At 44.5% G+C, this 20,350-nt stretch overlaps 1 protein-coding gene across 3 annotated transcripts in view; it reads right to left on the bottom strand.

Moving 5' to 3' along the window:
- THRB (thyroid hormone receptor beta) overlaps nucleotides 1-20,350 on the bottom strand; it is a 175,569-nt gene that overhangs the window by 147,179 nt on the left and 8,040 nt on the right. The window contains exon 1 of one of the 3 annotated variants that reach the window (XM_074838896.1): nucleotides 14,916-15,079. The exons of 1 other annotated variant lie outside the window; for it this stretch is intronic. The gene's annotated coding sequence lies outside the window, so the exon portion shown is untranslated. Of the gene's footprint in view, nucleotides 1-14,915; nucleotides 15,080-20,350 lie in introns of those variants that run through there. One more of the 3 variants, XM_074838925.1, reaches the window with a different exon arrangement.

Raw genomic sequence — 20,350 nt, forward strand, 5'->3', positions numbered from 1 at the left:
TGAAAGTTGAAATGGATGTTGTCCACACAACTGTGCTTTACTTGACATGCAACGTCTGAAATTAAGGAAGCCGGAATATATTTGAAAATTTCATGAGGATGAAACAGTCACGTTAGATTTCTTTGGGAAGCTGGAAAGAGCATTGAAGTTTTACCATGACACCACCATTCAAGGCTAGGTATGGCCACCATATTTTGGGGAGTGCTGCCCAGCTGAGGTACCAAGCAACTAAGGGAACGTATACTAAACCTGGTAGTTCTGATGTGGAGACAGGGGTGCCTTTTCCCCTTTCTTCCGTGTATACTTTTCCTAGCATACCGGTCTTGAAATGTAATCTGTCGTGCTTTGACAAATCTACAACCTCTATATAGTTACTCACAGTTCAGTTTTTTGAGATTATGTGATTTTAAATCACAATTTTGTAAAAAATTGTTGTAACATTTTAAATAGCATTTTTTAGAGAAGAACCAGACAGCTAGTGAGATGGCCAACCACAGAATGGATCACACAACCTGTCCTACAAGTTTCTTAAATTACACACTTACACTTCTGAATCAGGGTCACATGTGCACATAACCTGCAATTCTATGAGGTACTCCTCATTTTTTGGCTGACAGAAGATCACTGAAAAGACACCAAGTAGCTTTAGCTGTCAATGATCGTAATAGAAAAAATGGCACTTCTTCCCCAACAGTCCTCAAAACTTAAAACGCTACCATGAGGAAAAGAAAAAGGAAGGAAAGATGAGTGAAATTGGAGCACTTCAACTAGAATAAAGACCCTTTTAGGGCATTTTAACTGCCAGTCTGAAACTTAAAGGGAAAATAAAGTAAAATCTATAATGTCACATGGTGCTTACAAGATAAACACCCGCATTAGGCAAATACAAAAAATCCTATTTTTGCTATATTTTGCTTTATATTATTGTGAATATTCAATTAAGAAAAAATATTACGCTAAACCAGGAAATACTGCAACGTAAGTATTTTCCTTTTTTCTTTTTATGATGTAAATGGTCCATATTCTCAATGTTGTTACACTAGAGTTATACTACGTCAAAGGCATTATTTAGTGTTCAAAACCAGAACATGTCACAACTATCAAAAATGATCATACAAGAGAGGACTTTAGTAGCTGTCTATCCCTCATTCTACCAAAGTTGTATCATTCCATATTATACAGCTGCTGGTGCTTTACCCAACTTAAATTCCTATCAAACACTTCCAAGGTGATAACACCATCACACAGGGAACAGTGTCATAGATCCATCCCTTCTAATAAGTAGATCCCTTTGTTAAAATTAAAAAACCTCTTTCACTTTTTACAGTTACCATTTACAACTACTTTCAGACAATTCAGACACACGTCGCCGACAGACACCATTGTCATACACAGGCACCTTGCAGACTCTGCTAATGTCATTTTCCTTTCACTCCCTCTATTATTTTTCCAATTCCTCCCTGAACTCTCTTCCATTTAATCTCTTCTGGTTAGAAAAAATAATAAATACCCAGGCGTACACAAAAGGGAACACAGTGTTCTAGGACTGGGCTTATGTGAGCCTTAGGAAAACGGTACAAAGCTGAAAAGAGCTGGGATTGCCGTAGAGTGACGTCATGACCTCTGTTTACAGACATAAATTTTATCAGCAAAGCAACACTGTTCTGCATGACCTTGTATTGCTCAATTTTTTCTCCTTTTTTTAATTATTACTGTGCCTGTCTTTTCTTTACCAATTCAAGTTACTTCCTCCAATGTGATAACGGTCTAACCAAACATGTATTTCTCCTACACGTCCAAGCCGAAGACCCAATTTTACTGTCAACACAGCCAGATCAAAGCAGCTAACTTGTTATCGAAACATCAAGGCCAACACCCTAATAATGTCCCAATTTCTTATGTTAACCAAAGCGATAAAATTATTCTTAATTAACAATGGGGAATTCAGCAGAAACATAACCCGAATATAAGTGTTGACAGAAAATTACATTAATTGACTCAAAAATATAATGCATTTACTTACCAGAAATTCAGCTTCCGACCTACAAAATGTTCGAAAGATACCACAATGTGGAGTACAGAATCTTAATTCCGTAGGTCTTGTTATATTTGTTGAATTACATAATGTTGATTAGAAAACATTAGCTTGGATTAAAAAGAGAAGAGCATTAATTGCTTTAAATATTAATACCACTGGCTAACTGATATATAAAGGCATAAGGACTCTTATATTGAGTTTTTACAAACTTTTGCCAAGTTTTTCACAAAGATATCAGTAAACAAGAAATACAACAAAATTCACCAATGAGATTCCGCATTGCATCAGAAAAACCCCCAAGTGATACAGCAAAAGTCTGAAGAAAAACAAAGAGCACGGTGTAAATTTAATCCCTAAATCAAGACATTAGGCTTGCCATATATACAGATGCAGATAGCTGGGTATACTGATTCCAAATTTAGTACTGTAGATAAAATTATTTCTATCTCAAAAACACACTGTAAGCAGATCATTTTGCTCACAAAACTGCTGAACTTTGGAAAATAGTAAGCTTGTCTCACCTACCTTTATTTTTGCCTTTCCCATTTATCTGTCAGTAATAACCACTGAAGGCAATCTCATACTAAGTTCCATTTTGGAGTCCCAACCCTGATTTCAAACATTGCAGGAAGATGTGTATTTATTAAACATACATAATGTTGACTGAATTTCTAAAATCATTGTTGGGATCATAACTTTTACTTTCTGATATATCACTTCTGGGCACTACTTCAGGTCATAATCTTCCTTTGATACTCCCCGAGACTTTTTCACATGCAAATGAGACAGTAATTCCACCCCTTTGATATTATTAAAAAAGTAGCTTGTTCACTACTAGAAATATTATTAAAGAAAATACATCCAAGTAAATTAACAGTAAAGTATCACAAAGACTGCTGGCATCTGCTGGCTATAACCTAGTAGCTCAGATTTGCCATGCTGATACAGTATATAAAAGGAGTAACAACAGGCATCATTTTTTCTGACTCAGAAACGAACCATCCAAAAATACAAAAAGCATGCAACAAACATGAATCCCCAAAGATTACCCTCAATACAGATAAACTCAGCAAAAGTAAGCTTTTAAACTGTAACTTCTGATCTGCCCATCTGCTTTCCCCACTTAGCCCTGTTCTCCAGATGGGAAAACAGGTGAGGTCTTGACTTACTCATATGTCTCTCTGTAGTTTTGCCCACACCCTTCTTCCTGTTACACCATCACCCAAGTGTTGTGAAATTTGGGTCTCCTAACAGAGATTGCAGTTCTTAACCTTCACACAGCAATAGGTAAAGCTTAGTCCTATTCTATCCCATGCCTTGCAACATCTGCCAGGTTGAATCTCTCAAATTCCTCCTGCCTACTACTCCTTCTGGGTTTAAATGCTTGTTCTCTTAAAGAATTAAAAAATGACACTGAGGTTTTCACAATCCTAATTTGCAAATTGTTTCAAACTCTTTTAGATTAGATTACTTTCCAAAGCAAACACAGTAATACTATACTACTCTCGTTTCCCAAACACAGACTGGCTTACGACTGCGCAGGGCACACAACGCATCTGCCTCTTTCAGCTGCCCATGTTCACAAATGGCTTTCACTGACTTCAGATCTCTGCATCGGGATCTTCCACTTATCCAAAGCTATTTAAAGAAGCAAGACCTAAGGAAATACCGACAAGATTAGGCATGATCTATCAGGAAAACCTTAGCAACAAAACATTAAAAAAAAATTCAGACAGTAGATTTGATCTCGTAGATCTGGACTTAGGAGTGGTAAAGGTCTGCCTTTAAATATCTTTCTTGCACCATCAGTTAATTAATTCAGCTGCAGACTTATGATCATCAAAATGGACTACGGCTGCATCTAAACAGACATGTTTTGAAGAGACTGAGCTCAAGTTTTAACTTGGCTTGGAGGTGAACTTCACAAAGGGGAGTCCAAGCTTTTTGTCTTATTGCACGTTATGCTTGCCTGGACAGCAAGCAATCCACTTCCCCTTTGCCTTCTATCTCCAAGGTAAATTGCTGACAAGACCTCCTGCTAGTCCTCATAAGTTGAGGAAATAAAATATGTAAAAAATATTGAGAAATAGAAAGAGTTGAAAAGACATGGATTTGATGGATGGACCACTCGGTGGATAAGGAATTGGTTGGAAGGCCACACTCAAAGGGTTGCGGTCAATGGTTCAATGTCCGAGTGGAGACCGGTGACAAGTGGTGTCCCTCAAGGATCAGTACTGTTTAATATCTTTGTTGGCGATACAGATAGTGGGATGGAGTGCACCCTCGGCAAGTTTGCCGATGACACCAAGCCATGTGGTGTCGTTGATACGCTGGAGGGAAGGGATGTGCCATCCAGAGGGACCTGGACAGGCTGGAGAGGTGGGCCCAGGCCAACCTCATGAAGTTTAAGAAGGCCGACTGTAAGGTCCTGCACATGGGCTGGTGCAATCCCAAGCACAGACACATGCTGGGTAATGAGTGGATTGAGAACAGTACTGGGGAGAAGGACTTGGGCGTGTTGGTGGATGATAAGATCAACATGAGCCAACAGTGTGTGTTTGCAGCCCAAAAAGCCAAGCAGATTCTGGGCTGCATCAAAAGAAGGGTGGTCAGTAGGTCAAGGGAGGTGATTCTGCCCCTCTACTCCACCCTCGTGAGACCCCACCTGGAGTCCTGTGTCCAGCTCTGAAGCCCCCAATACAAGAAGGATATAGAACTGTTAGAACGAGTCCAGAGGAGGGCTACCAAGATGATCAGAGGGCTGGAACACCTCTCCTATGAGGACAGGCTGAGAGACTTGGGCTTATTCAGCCTGGAAAAGAGAAGGCTCCGGGGAGTGGCCTTCCAGTACCTGAAGGGCACCTACAAGAAGGCTGGGGAAGGGCTTTTTACAAGGGACTGTAATGATAGGATGAGGGGTAATGGGTGGAAGCTGAGGGAGGGGAGGTTTAGATTAAATATAAGGAAGAAGTTTTTTACTGTGAGGGTGGTGAGGCACTGGAACAGGTTGCCCAAGGAGGTTGTGGATGCTCCATCCCTGGAAGTGTTCAGAGCCAGGCTGGATGGAGCCTTGAGCAACCTGGTCTAGTGGGAGCTGTCCCTGCCATAGCAGGGGGTTGGAACTAGATGATCTTTGAGGTCCCTTCCAACCCAAACCATTCTATGATTCTATGATTTTAGAAAAAAGGCAGCCTGCAGTCTTATTGCAAAACATGGGTTAAACTGATATGAACTTATATTACAGGCATGAATTTTCAGCTGCCATTTGTGGATGAACTTGACCTACGAGCAAACGTAAGAATATGTCTGGTACATGCCTTGGCTGCCAGCCAGTGTCCACACTGGTCCCCACAGGACTGCATCATGAGTGGGTGTAGTAGTAATGGGAGAGGGAAGACTGTCTGCTTGAGTTCAGGTTTTGTGGCTGCAATTCCACCACTTTCTTGCTTTCAGTACTTGGGTTTCTTGCTGGAGACACACGTAACCCAAGAAAGAGACCTCTGGAAAAGCTCTGGGAGCCAAACTGGGCAGCAAAGGTCAAGGGAGAGGGGAGGGCAAGGGTTCATAAGAGTAGTTTGCTTATGTAAATTTTACTTTTTACACTTGCATTCCTATGAGCAAAGCATGATCAGAAAATGACTCCTGAACAGCAGCCAAGTCCTGGCTACTTTTTATGCCCCTATGACTCTTTCTATGGGACCAAAGGCAATGATCCTTACGTGCAAAGGTGAGAGCACAAATTCTGGTCCTAAGTTTTAAGTAAGCTCACAACTTCGATGTGTGCATGGAAAATGCATTTAGGGCACTTTTCAAAGTTACAGAGCAACTTAAGTTGTTTGTGTAGACAGAAGTAGTAAGATTTGCTCTCTGTTATTTTGGCTTGAATTCATAATATTTTTATTGACTCCTCTGAATTTATTATGGACAAGCCTGGCAGACCAGCTCATTTTTGAAGTGTGCTCTACACTTCCCATTAAATGAAACTACCTTAAATTATTTTTTATGTCACTCATCTCTTACCAAGTCTACTGCAATTCCTCACATCAAACTGTCCATCTCAAGATGAACTTTTTCAGAAAGTTTCAGTCACAGAAAGGCTGAGGCTGGAAGGCACCTCTGGAGTCTCTCTAGTCCACCCTAGGGTGGACCCCCCAGGGTCAACCCACCCAGGGTTACCTGGGGCAGGCTGCCCAGGACCATGTCCACCTGGGGTTTTAATATCTCCAAGGATGGAGATGCCACAAGCTCGCTGGGCAGTCTGTACCAGTGTTCAACCAGTCACAATGTTCTTGCTATTTCTGCAGAAGTAGCCAAAGGAAATGTGGTGGGTTTTTTTCCTATATGCAAAATTTTAGATTCTTTTTTTTCTCAACTACTTGAGTTCTCCTACTCCTTGGAACAGAATCTGTAATTTGGCAAGCAAGGCCCTTATGACAAGAAATAATCTTGCTGTCCCTGTGAAAATCTAGTCAGAAAGGGAAAATGGGGGAGAGGGGCTTGCCTAAGTTTATTTGTGCTCCACAAGATTTTTTATATATTTGGGAAAAAACCTTGTTTCATTCTGATTCTTGAATTTACCAGCTATCAGGCATTTCAGAAGATCTGGAGACATCTGAAAACAGAAGGAAGCACACTATATATACACATACATTTTTCCACATACATAGCTCCACGCCAGGAAACAGGCACTGTGAAGAAGCCAGTGCAATGCTTGAAGACCAGAGGTATGGTCCTGGCTGCAGAAACAAGTGTGGCTAGGTCTGCCCTCTCCCCACAGAGGGCCCTGTGAGCCTACAGAAGTTCAGGCCCTTGCCAGCCAGCTGACCACGGTGCCTGCCCATTGCCCTTTGGACTGCAGTCTGGCAAACCAAGATGGACTGGGGCAAAGGAGAGGCCAAGGGAAAGCAGCTGCCTGCCACATCAACCATTGGTCTGGGGCAGTTTGGGGAAAGACTGCTTGTCCCTCCTCTTCCAGTCATCAGCTCAGAACCATGACCCGGATGGGCTGGCAAGGCTCCGTCCACTCCACGTCCACTGGTTTGGAGCTATGAAAGCCCCTCACCAACAGACACCAACAAGCATACTCCCAAAGCCTGGCCACTGGGACTAACCCATAAAGAAAGCAAAAGAAGGGCTTGATAATGAAGGACTTATTATTAGGCAGGTGGGGGGAAAATGCCGAAGCACTCCACAACCACAGCTGAGAGGTTTGATCATAACCAGGTTTGACTATAAACAGTGAACACTGACAGCACTCAGCACTGCTGCAAAAGGAGGGCTGAAGGCAAACAGCTGTAGGTCCCTGTAAGAAATGGGCAAACTGTCCTAAATAGAAAGCCAGGCAGAGGAGAGAGGAGATGAAAGCAACAGAGGAAGGGAAGGACCTTAGTCTAGCTGTCCCCCTCCCAAGAATCCTACACCAGAGCAAGCTGTCTTATCCACGTCACTGCAGGCAGGACCAGGATGGCTAGCTCAGGGAGCAGCTCCATAGAGAGGGTATGACCAGAGTCCTCCCTCACTCAGGAATTAGGGAATCCAGCACTTCCCTGCCCCAGGCCACACCATTCCCCCCTACACCCAACCTCCTAGCAGAGAAAGCACTTCTACCTTCGCAAAACTGGAGTGTTTTGATACAAGGCCTCTAGAAGAGATCACAGTAGAAGATCCTTCTGCCTTGCAAAACACACTCCCACCATCCACCCACTGGAAAGGCATGGCCAGAATGGTTGCAAGCACGTTCCCTGCATCCTACCAGGAGAGAGACAGTGGGTGAGATTCATCTTCCCTGGGCAGAGGATGAAAGCAAAAGGGCTTCCCGGGAGGTCTGACTATCAGAGCAGTCTCTGGGTTCTCCAAAGTTCAATGGAAATGAAGACAGCTGCCATCAAGAACATATCTTGTGCAGCAACCCACTGGCAAGAAAGAAGGCTTCATACATCTCAGAGGTTATCACCATTTTTGTCAAAGTCTCACAGCACGTGCCAGTGGTCGCACCATGCGCAGCAGAACTGCCAAGTGTGGGGGCAAGGGGGGTTGATGCCAAAAGGCAGCGGGACTGGGGACAAAAAAATCCCACCGCACCACCATCACAGAATCCAACACTCAGTAATGCAGAAAGATGAGAAGACAAAAGCATGGGATCTGATCAACACGATGGCAAGCACGACTCCTGTCACTGACTTATCCCTTTTGGTGGCAAGAAGACCCTGCTAGAGGGAACCAGGCAGCAGATGACTCCAAGGACAGTGCAACCTACTCTGTCAACAGCAGAAGCCTGGCAGCTACCTTCAACATCTGTCAGATTCAGCAACCAGAGCAACTGACAGGACATCTTATGGAGAAATGAGGTTGAGGATGCCATCTCCATCCATAGGATTCTACAGGGAAATGAAGTGTCTCTAGCATTCCTGTTGTATTGCTGGCAAAGGAGAAAAGTGTGAAGTATCTGAGGAAGCAAACTTTGGGGTGGCGTGAAAAAAAAAAAAAGAGATGAACAGTTTACCACAGTTGAATGCTAAGTTGAATAATCAGGTTAGATACCTTCATGGCGCAGAGCTGAGTGATTTTCAACACAAAATTCACAATAACCGGTGACAAATTACTGTTACATGTGTAGCAAGGACCACATGCTCCCCATATTCTACATAACCAACTGCATTCCCTGTGATCTGATGTTCAGAAGTTTCACAGTTTCAAATAAAGTTAAAAGGAACCGTAGTTTTCAAACACAACTATTACTACACAACACTGAGCACCCTGAAAAGTGAAGCAGTACCATCTGTGGACTCTAAACCTTAGTTTATCTGCATATACTCAAAGATACCTGAATTAAGGCTGCATAATCAACCTTAATTCTGGTATTCCTTTTCCTTAGCGTTTGACGTTATAACCTTAATAATCAGCAACTTATGCAGTCAAACAGTTGATTCAAGTCCTCCGGTCAAACTAAGCTGTTTTATCCTGGTCCAGGAGAGCACTTCATAAAACCAAATCACTTCCGTAAGTCACATCAGTGAAATGGGCACAACATAAAATATATGCAGTTCAACGCTGCATGGGAAGTACTCCTGTGTTCCAGATATAATTTTCTCTGTATTTGTAGAAATAAAATTATACTTTATTATTTAATGGAAGTAATTATTTTGCTTTAAAAGCATTTGTCACATGTATTTTATAGGCTAATACCCTTTTAATGCATATGTGCATGGGCATGTATATTCTGGATTTACGTGGATACAACTCTGTACAGAATCTTTCCCTGTTTATCTAATTGGATAACGTGTTCACCTTATCTTTTTTAGGCGCATAAATGAAATATGGAAATTAAGACACCTGACTTAAAGAAGGCTCAGGATAAACCCTTCCATTTCCTGAAGCCATGGACAAAATTGTTCTAAGCCTTACACAGAAATGCTACAGCTCTTAATTACACTTTGAAACACCTTGCACACAAACACACACTTTTTTTTAAAAGGACATTTGAAATATTAAAAGAAAAGAGCCAGCAATAAGGTAATAAACCACGGAAATAAAATGTAAAGCTAGAAAACAGATGGTAATGATGTCACATGAAGGTAATCCTACCTGTCAAGAATTGCAAGGAGGTAGGCAAATGGACCAGGAATTATGACATTGTGCTAAAGGTGAGAAAACAATGATAAAGAAGAAATCTGTTCAATTTATTAGTGCTCATTCTTTCTACAAGTAGGAAACCAAGCAGCAGTAGCAGCAGCACTCCGTATCTGCTGAAATGCAGCTTGGCTGGAGCACGTGGAAAGCAGCTGGCATAGCTGAGTCAAGGGAAATAACACACTCATGGGTGGGAGGTGAGGAGTTAACAGTATATAAAAGGAGGCCAAGGTGCAAGACCAAGGCAGTGGAAGAAAGACGTGAAGGTCTGCAAATCCATGAAGCACGAGAAAGGAAAAGGCCCAGAGTTCAACAACATTGTACGGATGTAGATAATGACAGCAAACATGACACAGGACTCAAGCAAGCCGACTCGCAATGGTGATGAAAACAGCTGTTCTTACAGAAGTATATTTTTCTTGTGAATATTTTAAAAACGGTTCATCCATATGCGTGTCACTAAGATATCAGTTACTGAGCAATTGTCCAATGATCCAACTACTTATGTAGTTGACAAGTACTTCTAATTTTCTTCAAAGAGCTCCTTTATTTTCCTTCACCACAGCTGTTCCAGAGCACATCCTACAGTGAAGCAACGTTGTTGCTGTACCTATGGCTTAGAGTTCATTCCTACCAACTCCCATGAGGTAATCCAGAAGACATGCAAACATCAGTGTTAGAATAGGCAAAAATATTTAGCAAGTGAGCAGAATTAATGATCCTCTATCCAAGATAAAGAAGTATGCATTGTGTATGCATGCATATAAGCAATTTGGTTCTACATGTACCAACTTCACTCCTTCCTCACCCAGCAAATGAAAGACTTACATTTTTACTTTAAATTCACTTGAAGAGCCATTGATCTTCTTGCCCTGTTTTCTACCTATTAGGCAGCTTGACAATCAGTCCTTTTATTTCTTCCAATGGAAAACAGAACCCTAATTTATTGGGTTAGGTTCACCAGAGGACAGAGAACAGTTCTGTAATCTAGAATGATCACACTGCTTTCATGCGTATAATCTAATTATAACATAAGAGTATTTGCTGGTTTAGTTCATCAGTAAAAATTATGACAATTCTGTATATTTAAGACACTTGAGGATATACAGCAATTTTTTTAAAACTGCAGTTTATTCCTTTATTCTTTGACTAATTTACTGGCTTAAGTTTCACAGGACCTTTAAGTCCTAATAAACTAAAATAGGTCAGAGTAAAATGAGAACTTTTATGACCAAAAGCATTAAAAATTGAATACATAATTTTCATATTTCAAAAAGGCATTTTATTTGCTTACAATTCCATCCTGTCTAGTTGCAGGCTGTTACATGTATTTTGGCAGTGTGACCATAAACTGGAAAGGTTAATAACAGAACCAACTTTTCCAACTGATCTTTTTGCTTGCATTGTCCCCCTACCATAACTATGTTTAAAGTAAAGCAGCAGTGGTGACTAATGGAAATAATCTCATTCACGTGTTGTGAATTAAATGAGAGAAACAACTTATGCAACATTCAATTACTTTATTCAATATGTCCTCTTGGACCACATACAACCGATGAAATAACAGAGAATTGAAGAAATACAATTCTTTAATCTTTACACAGAAATTAAGTTTATTTATAGTCTGCTCTTGATTTTCATAACAAAGGTTCTCACAATACATGTATTGCTTGTTTAGTTGTCCCTGTAAAATATGTAAAATCCTAGCTCATCCCTGAGAAGACAAAGCATTTCTCCACTGCACAATGACAAGTTTAAAAAGCGTCAGAAGCAGTACTGCTGCACTCATGGCTACGTGAATTATCCTACTAACTTCTTTGATGGGATAAATTAACCCAAGCAGACCCCTGCACTAACATGCCTATACCGCATTTTCCAGTACAGACCTCCTCAACTACTCAGAGATCTTACTTCAGTTAAGCAGATAGAGTACCTTCGTGACTTAGCAGAATTCTGCCATCCTAAACCTGAACGGCATTTATTTATTTATTTATTTGACTGGGGCCACGCAGGAGAGAATCTAGGACTACATACGCAGCCATTTCTGAAATTTGGAAAGGAGGGAACAAAGACGAACTGTGGAAATACTAAGAAGATCTTTCCTGACCGTACCCTCTAGAAACCCATGGCATGGATGTACTGCCTCGTTCCCTGCGGGCAGGTGGACGGTACCCCAGCAGTATGTCCTCCCTTCTTCCAGATGCAAGATTCTCATGTGCTTTGGAAATCCAGCACATGAAAGGACAAGACAGGGGAAAGAGGCAGCTCTGCATTGTTGCCCTGCATCCTGCAGTACAGCTCTGCCTTCTGCCATGACAGCCATCTCCTATTAAAGAGCAAATTAGTTTGGCTGGAAGAATTACCACTTCCCAAGTCCTAGAAGGTAATCCAAGACACGAGGGCTCACAGAAATTGTGCTACCTTTCTCCTCATGCCTTCCTTCATCTCAGGCTATTTACCTTAGCTTCTTTCATATGCATGCCTCTTCTGCCTTCTTCAACTTTTAGTAATAAGCAAACCCCAAATCAGTAAACCAAAATATGATGGAGAAGAGATAATGAGCTCCAGTATTTCCTTTTCCAAGGAGCCAAAATTCCTGGTCTCACCCTTCCGTTAGCAAATGAGATTCTTGCTGGAGGATGTCCTGCCTCAAATCAGGTGGGTTTTTTGAGGTTTCATCTCTTGGTTCCCTTCCAAATGGAATCAAATTTCAAGACAGGCTACACTAGACAATAAACTCTGACGAACTTCCATGATTTAAGTTCAGTAATCTTTCTCCTCCCTACTTTTCTCTTGGCTGGGTTTTTACATATACCCAAGAGGAAAAATCCTGCTCATCATCAACAACAGGGAAGCCAGTAGAGGATATATGCCTACCACAGGTATGTGTTATTCTGCAAGCTTCTTTATGGAACAGTAGTATCTGTTATCACTAACAACTTTCTCCCCTTCACCTTTAAAAAAAGCAGCAACCAACCATATACTAAACAGGGGAAGTACAATACGCACATCAGAGAAAGCATGTCTTATGACTTCAGATGTCCCCCTATCATAAACTCTTTGAAAAATACCTGAAGAAACCTGTCTGCAGGGTAACCAGCCTTCAGTGAAAGAGGGTTCACTTTTTCCAAACTCCCCCATTTTGAGGGGAGTTTGGAAAAAACATACAAGTTGTCCTCCCGTAACAGGAAATGATCAGATAATAAAATTAATGCTGTAGCATATAAAAGAGTGAACAAAAACACCACCAGCACTTTCTACTCAGCAAAAGAACATTCCCACACAGGAGAAGGAGACAGCACAATAAATTTGACTTTACATAATGACTTGGATATGCAAAGAATTTCAAAAGCACTGAACAATTTGGAGTAGCCATGATGTGCTCAACACCAGCTCATGCAAGACTTGATCCAAAACCACTAAAAATCAATGGGAGATTTTCCATCGACTGTAACAGACTTTGGTTTGAGCCCTTTCAGCTCTGAACATCAGAGTCCGGAATTAAAAGCCGGTGCAAACCACAGCTAAATCCTCCCTCTTCCAACATGGAGCCATAGGACGTTTCAATTTCCTTGGGACCATCCAGCAGCAGTGCCCTTGGTTTCACAACTGGTACGTCAGGACTAGATTATTCCATCATTAGCAACTAACAATGGAACACACCAGCTCATCCAAAGGTCACCAATTCAAATAAACTGAAGGAAGGATGAGACTAATTTAAGGGTCCTGGGACTAATACGAAGGATGATTCTGAGCCAGTTAGTAGAAAATAAATAATAATAAAAAAATTCTTCTGGAGGAAGGAAGTAGGCATATCCAGTTTCACAAACTTTTGTTGTTATTGTGCCTTAAACAGCTGTCCTGTGAGAAAATGAAGGGCTACACCTTCCAGCGACAGTCCAGCTTCTTCACTTTAAAAAGGCTATATATTTAAATAGTTGTATTATTTACAGTTCAAAGTAAGGGGGAGAACTCAAGCCTCTCCACTGTAAGGCAATGCTGCTAACTAATGCAACTGCATTATGATAAAGGCTCCTGAAAATTACCTTGTTACTACAGAAATTTCTTATAAAGAGCAAACCTTTTGCTCTTTTTTTTTTTTTCCTCAAATGTTTATTCAGAAGTTGGAAAACAGGAACCAGAAAATCTAGTAAATTGTCTCAACACACAAGTAGTACTGAACTGTAAAAGGAAAACAAACCATTTTATAAAAAGATCCAGAGTCTATCAATTATGCAAACATGTATTTACGACAGACTGTTTTGTAAATAAAAGCTAAATATATTACTGTAACTAGCAGATGGCTCAGTTTGAACTCAGTATGAATTTTCTGTTAAAATAATAAGAGGGACACGCATATACAGTAGGAAAAAAAGTCACATTCGCCCCTCCGAGATAGCGCTAGTACTTATTACAGCAATTTTAACCTGCGTTCCTCCTTCCACCTCCTGGCTCACAGGAGTGCGAACAGGGTTTGTGGGGACCGAGGCTCTACGGGGCTCCTGCCGCTCACCAGGACAGGTGCGATCGTGTCAACCAGCAAATGGCTTCTTAAGGCTGACAGTTTTCCCTTTCCCTTTCTACTCATACGCTGCCCGATCAATCCACCCACAGCAGCTTTCAAGCCTTCCTCTTCTATATTTAGTTAACAATTAACACGTTTGGCTTTTTAGCTCCACGGATTGCTGGTGCTGCTTTAGAAAGTCAAATAAAACTTCAACGGGTAAACTCTTAACGGGGAAATACCACCGATGCTGCGAACAGAAATAAGGAAACGCCGGCAGACACGCACACCGCCGGCTCCCCCCTCCGCCTCCCCGGCACCGCCGACCCCCGCGGGGATGAATACCGGCGGCTGCCGCCGAGCCGCTCCCTGCCCTCCCCGCCGGGACGGGACGGGCCGCGCCGCCGCTCGCCCCCCGCCGCCCCCGGATGCTGCGGGCGGGCGGCGCCCCGACGGGCCGCCGGGTCTCTCCCTCTCCCCCCCCCCCCCCTCCCCGACAGCGTTTGCGCGCCGCTGCCGCCGCTCTCCCCGCCGGTGACGGCTGTACACAGCGAGCGGCCGGGCAGTGCGGGTGCCCACCCCCCCGCCCCCGCGACGGCCGCGAACCGGGGGGGCAGCGCCCCGGGACACCGACAACCTGCGGAGCCGGCACCCCCTGCCCGCCGCCGGGGCGCCCGCCCACGTCTGCGGACGGTGCGCGCTGCCCCCCCCCCGCCCCACCGAGCGGGAGCGCGGGTGACTTACCGGCGGAGCGCAGCGGAGCGGCCCGCCCGCCCGGGCGCGGCGTGGTGCGGTGCCTCTCGCCGCGTCCCTCCCGCCAGCCGCCGTCTGGCTGCGGACGTGACCTGGATTCCCCCCGCCTGCGCCGCCGCCTCCCGCGGGGCCGCGCACACGCCGCTCCGCGCCGCGCTGCGCCCCCCGGCCCCGCCCGCCGCCGCCGCCGCCGCTCACCTCCGGCCGCGGCCCCCCGCCGCGCCTCCGCGCCTCCTCAAGCGACGCGCGGCGGAGCGGAGCGCAGCGTTACGCAACGCGCCCCGCGGCCCCTCCGCGCCGCGGTAGAGGGTCGCCGGGAGGCGGGCGCGGGGCGGAGGGAGACCGCGGCGGGGCCGAGGACGGAGCCGGGGCCGAAACCGCCCCCGGCGGCCACTTGTAACGCCGCTGGGGCCGGCGCCCGCGGGCGGCCGGGATCCCCCCGCCTACGGCTCGGCTCGGCTGGGCTCGGCTCGGCTCGGCTGGGCGGGCGGCGCCCGGGCAGGGCGGGCCCCGGGGCGCCGCCGAGTCACCCCTTGTGCCCAGGGGCCCGGGCAGCGAGGTGCGGGGACGGGGCTGCGGGGGGACCCGCGGCGCTTTGCCACCGCGGAAATTAAAATGCGGCGGCGGTGGTAACGCCGCAACATGCGGCCGCGGATGGCCCTGACAGAGGGGCACGGGCGGAGGAGGAGGAGGAGGAGGAAGAGGAGGAGGAGGTGGAGGACGACTACCCCGTGGTGAAAGGCTGAAGGCAGCGGCCCCGGTAACAGCTCTGCCGCAGGCAGGGAGGCCGTGCCTCGGCCTCTGGAAGCGGGTACCCAGACCCAGGCCAGCCGCGGCTTTGGGCACCCAGTCAAAGGGCTGTTTGATGGCACCTTCTCTGTCCCACCGGGCTGCCCAGTTATTTACCGCCTGCCCTTCCCAAATAGGTTTTGCCAGGAAGGCCGCACCTCAAGGCGTCCCTCGCAGGGGTGCGGGCAACCCCGGTGGGCGCAGGCGGCTGGAGGTCGCGGGGATGCCGGTGGGGGGTACCCCCTTGCCCCCCGCATGGCTGGGTTTGGGGGAACCAGCCCAGCCCCGGCTGGGCAGGCCAGGGGCCCTGCAGGCAGCTGACCCACGCCGGAGTCGGCAGGGATGAGGCGGGCTGGAACCAGCACACCCATTCCGACGGGAAAACGAAGGCGGACGGGCCTCTGGCCTACCAAAGGGGGGAAAACTGAGTCTCAGGAACACGATCGCTGCACCTCAGCCCAGCACAAATGCTGCTTCTTGCCCGTAGCAAGGCAGGCAGTTCTGGGAGGCCGTACGTTCCCTGGCCTTCAGTCATGCTCGGAAGGATGTGCTAGGAAAAGGATGACAGTACATCCCCACCACCCATCCCTAACTCATGAGGCAGGGAAAGCAAGGACTGAGAAGTAAATACCCAGAGCCTCATTAGCAGCTATCAGCTTGAGCCAGTAAGATGGCGTCTGAAGTAACAGGCGTGAAAGCAATAGCTACTTGAAAGAATAAGATCGGTTTGTTTTTCCTTAAGGAATTACAGGAATATTAAACCCTTCTTGCAGTTATAAATCATTTAATGCAAATCATTTAATCCAAACAGAATTTTTACAGGCTCATGAGGCTCGCTCATTTTGCCAAGAGTGAGTCATGTACAAATAAAATGAAACCAACAAAGAAAAGAGCTCTCATACCATGTGTATGTGGGTGATCCTTTGAAAAACTTGTAATTATTTTTTTAACTCTACCACAGCCAGGAAGACAGGTTTGTGAAGCAAGAGCAAACCTTGATGACTGAGCCGTAGCCCATCGCCGTGTAGTTTTTCCTTCACCCAGAAAGCAACACAACAGGTCCCTTGTCAGGCCGACGACAGCAACAGCATGACTAATGTTATCTGCAGCCCCTCAAAGGCCGCGGTTTCAAACCAAGTTGTGTACTGACATACTGAGGAAGCAAAAGACTTTTCAAAAAAAATGAAAATAATGTTAAGTGATTAATACTTAGTAAAAGAATGCAGTAGGCTATTAATCCCTCACTTACGGGTTAGTTAAGGACATGAGTTAAACTTCATTCTTCACTCCCCATGTCATAAATATGTGCTGCTAAACACAGAGCACAGCATGAGCCAGCGGGGTGGTGATGCACTGCTCTGAAATGACTAAAATGCAGGGACACAAAGACATGTGACGGTGAGAATGGGAGCCTTAAAATGTGTCATCATCCCTGTCGAATGAAACTGATCCGGAACACCATTCACCGATGGCAACGGCAAACATTTGTGGATACGACAGAGGTACGGCTTCCTAGTATATGCTGATGCTGACTCCCCGCATGCATTTGGAAGAGGTATGTCAGAGTGTCTCAAAGCGCTCCTCTAGCTGTCTACTTTGCCTTTTAACACGTGGACAGATGCTCCTGGGTCCTCACACGACCACAATCTCCCTTCCACCTGCTTGTCCAGAGGATGATACTGCATGTGGACTGCATGTTCCCCGTGTTGACAGAAGCGGGGAAGGAGTCCAACAGCATTTCGGTAACAAGTCAAGGGGTTGGACCAAGGGCAATACAGCTGCCCAGGTCCAGTGTGTGGTGTGGACACCAGTGGAGCAGAGGGCCCTAGATTTAGGCAATCCACGACCCCAAGCCCTCTGTGACTTTCACCACCAATGGCCCCTGCCAGTGCCTGGAACACCACTCCCACCGGGCAGAAAGAGAGGTGCCCTTGTTCCCGTTGGGAGTTTGAAGGAACCTCTGCTTGCCTTGTTGCTACCAGGGATGTGTTGTGTCTACCATGCATTCACATAAATGCTTTTCTTACACAGAGACCATGAGATGGGGGTTCAGTACAACTGCAGGGCATGTAGAAGAGCCTCTGAAACCCAGCACTATCTGTACTGCCTGACCTAGAGTGGGCACTAAAGAGGAAGAGCGGAGAGAGAGGGGGAGGGAGGGAGCATGTAGCTTCTGCAGCCAGGAAAGTAATGACGTTTTCCTCCTCCCTGAGAACGGAAGTTCAGGTCATCTACAGGCATAAGCTCCCACTGCATCAGTTACCCATGGGCCATGACTTTGTTCACAAATACAGGAGTCAGAAACTTCCTTCAGTTAAAAAACAACACTGACCTCATCAAATGACTGAGAGCTGGACCAGGAGTGCATAGGATGTAATGCAGCTCTGAGATGAGCTGGAAGAGAACCTGTATATCTTTCAGGGCATAAAGCTCTTGTCAATGAAACAGTATTTTTTCTTTCGCATTTTAACACAACAACGTAACTTGGTACCGTGGTGGATTTCAGTTTTTTATCCCCTATTGCTCTCAGTTTACTTTTCCTCCTAAGTATTTTTTATCTGGCTTTCATACCTTGGGGATGGGCAGGCAGGGGAGAACTTTAGTTCAGCTGAGCTTTCTAATGGTAATGGACATCCTGCATCTGCCATCAACTGGCAGATTTTCTTGTTACTGGTTCTTTAGATTGTTTTTCCCTACGGATCTTTGATTTTAGAATGGTTGTTTGGCAAATCAGTTCAGATACAAATTACTTTGTGTTTTTCTCAGAAGTATTACACACCTCACCTGTTCTTTTTTGAGGAGGGGTGTTACTAATTTGTTTACACTCAGGCAGATAGCACAGGCAATGAAATACGAGATAAGTAAGCAGCTGAATCACTTGACCACCTAGCACACTTTAACTGGTGGACAAGAGGAACCCCTAATCACTTTCTGAAGGAAGGTCCTACAAAACATGCAGGTTTTCTTATTGTTTGTAATTTCTTAGGCCTCTTATTTCCTCAGTTCTCTGAAATAGCATGTACTACATGGGAAAATGGAGACCGAAGACGTAAACAGTTATGGTAAAGCAGCACACAGTGTCAGTAGCTTAAGATCACTCTGGTGTCTGCTGATTAAATGAGAACCTCACCTTTTGGCAAAGAGAATCCAAATAATTTTGGTTTAAAAACCTTACAAGGAATGGGGAAATCTGGAAGCATACATGTCCCTTTCCAGTTTTTAGACTACCAGTAGTGAGCCAGCACAGCAGGAAAGCATCCTGTGTGGGTCCCTCTTTAAACCACAGATAACCAGTGCTTATACACACAACAAAACTACCGGGCAGTAGGTGAATACAATTACTTTAGATTAATTTCCATTTATTATTAATGAAAGCTGAGGCCAATCTTCTCTAAATGCCATGACAGACTTCAAAACATTTTGGTGTTAATTGAAGGTATTTGGCAAACATCCTCAAGTCTTTGTCTGGGGCAAACATCCATTTCCTGAAAAAAAAAAAGGTAATAAACCACTAATACTATTTACTGTTTAATTCTTTTCCTCTTTGATTTCCATTTTACCATACGGTATAATATATGTCTGTCTCAAGATTTCTGGGAAACCTGAAAATAACCTAACGTAATAATACTTTGTTTTTGCACAGAGATCTAATTCCATCCTGCCATCACAATTTGAGAGGAACCACAGTGGATGTGTGAGAAGCAAAATGAATAAAAGTTGTGACAAATAGGAAAGAAAAATAAATAACTAGAAGGAAAGCAAAAGAGAGAGAAACAAACCTAGAGGCACAATTTAGCCTCCAATGCACAATTCATATCTATTTTTGATCTTCCATGTAAAAACACAGCAGGGAATTTTTTTCAAGTTATGCAGGGATGCACATGGCACAGGACATTAGTGCTCGGTCCACAAAACCAAATGAACAAAGGCAAAAAAATCTGAAGTGCAAGAAAAACAGCAAGATTAAGTTATCACCAAAAATTATTTTTAAGATCACTGTGTCTAAACTGCAACAACGAAGTACTGAGGAAAACAGTCTCAGCCTTCCTACACTGAAGCAGGCTTCCAGACTAAATAGGAATTTGTGCATATTCATCTTTTTATTGCAAAAGCTATTTTACTAAAAAAGGCTATTTGGACTGTCATCAAAGGATGATGTGGAGGTTCAAGAAAGTTCAAAACGGATCAGACAATTTATGGTCGATAAGTCTATCGATGGCTAGTAAACACGATGATGCAATCCAGTGAAATCTCTGGCTCAGGAAATTCCCATAACCTCTGCCAGAAGTTAGGAAATCCTACACTTGTCCTATTTCTTCCAGTTTCTCTGCAAGCATCCTCTACGCGTCAGACTCAGTCAAAGGCGATCAGGCTAGATGGGCTACTGGAGTAAACAAAAACAGTAGTTCATACTTCTTATGCTCTGAAGAGATGATCAAGGCCATTCTTGTCATATTATGCTGCCACCTGTGATGAATTTTTTAATGATCCAAGTCATGGCTCCAAATCTTATAAAAATGGTAGTAGAGCTAGTTTGCATTTCCCAAAAATACACAGCAGAAGCAACTCCACGTTAATAAATTAATATTAATGGCAAAAATAAATGACAAATGACAGGCTTCATTAGCTCATATCTG

The sequence above is a fragment of the Strix aluco genome, chromosome 1 (assembly GCF_031877795.1).
Source record: "Strix aluco isolate bStrAlu1 chromosome 1, bStrAlu1.hap1, whole genome shotgun sequence".
In the NCBI taxonomy this organism is placed as follows: domain Eukaryota; kingdom Metazoa; phylum Chordata; class Aves; order Strigiformes; family Strigidae; genus Strix; species Strix aluco.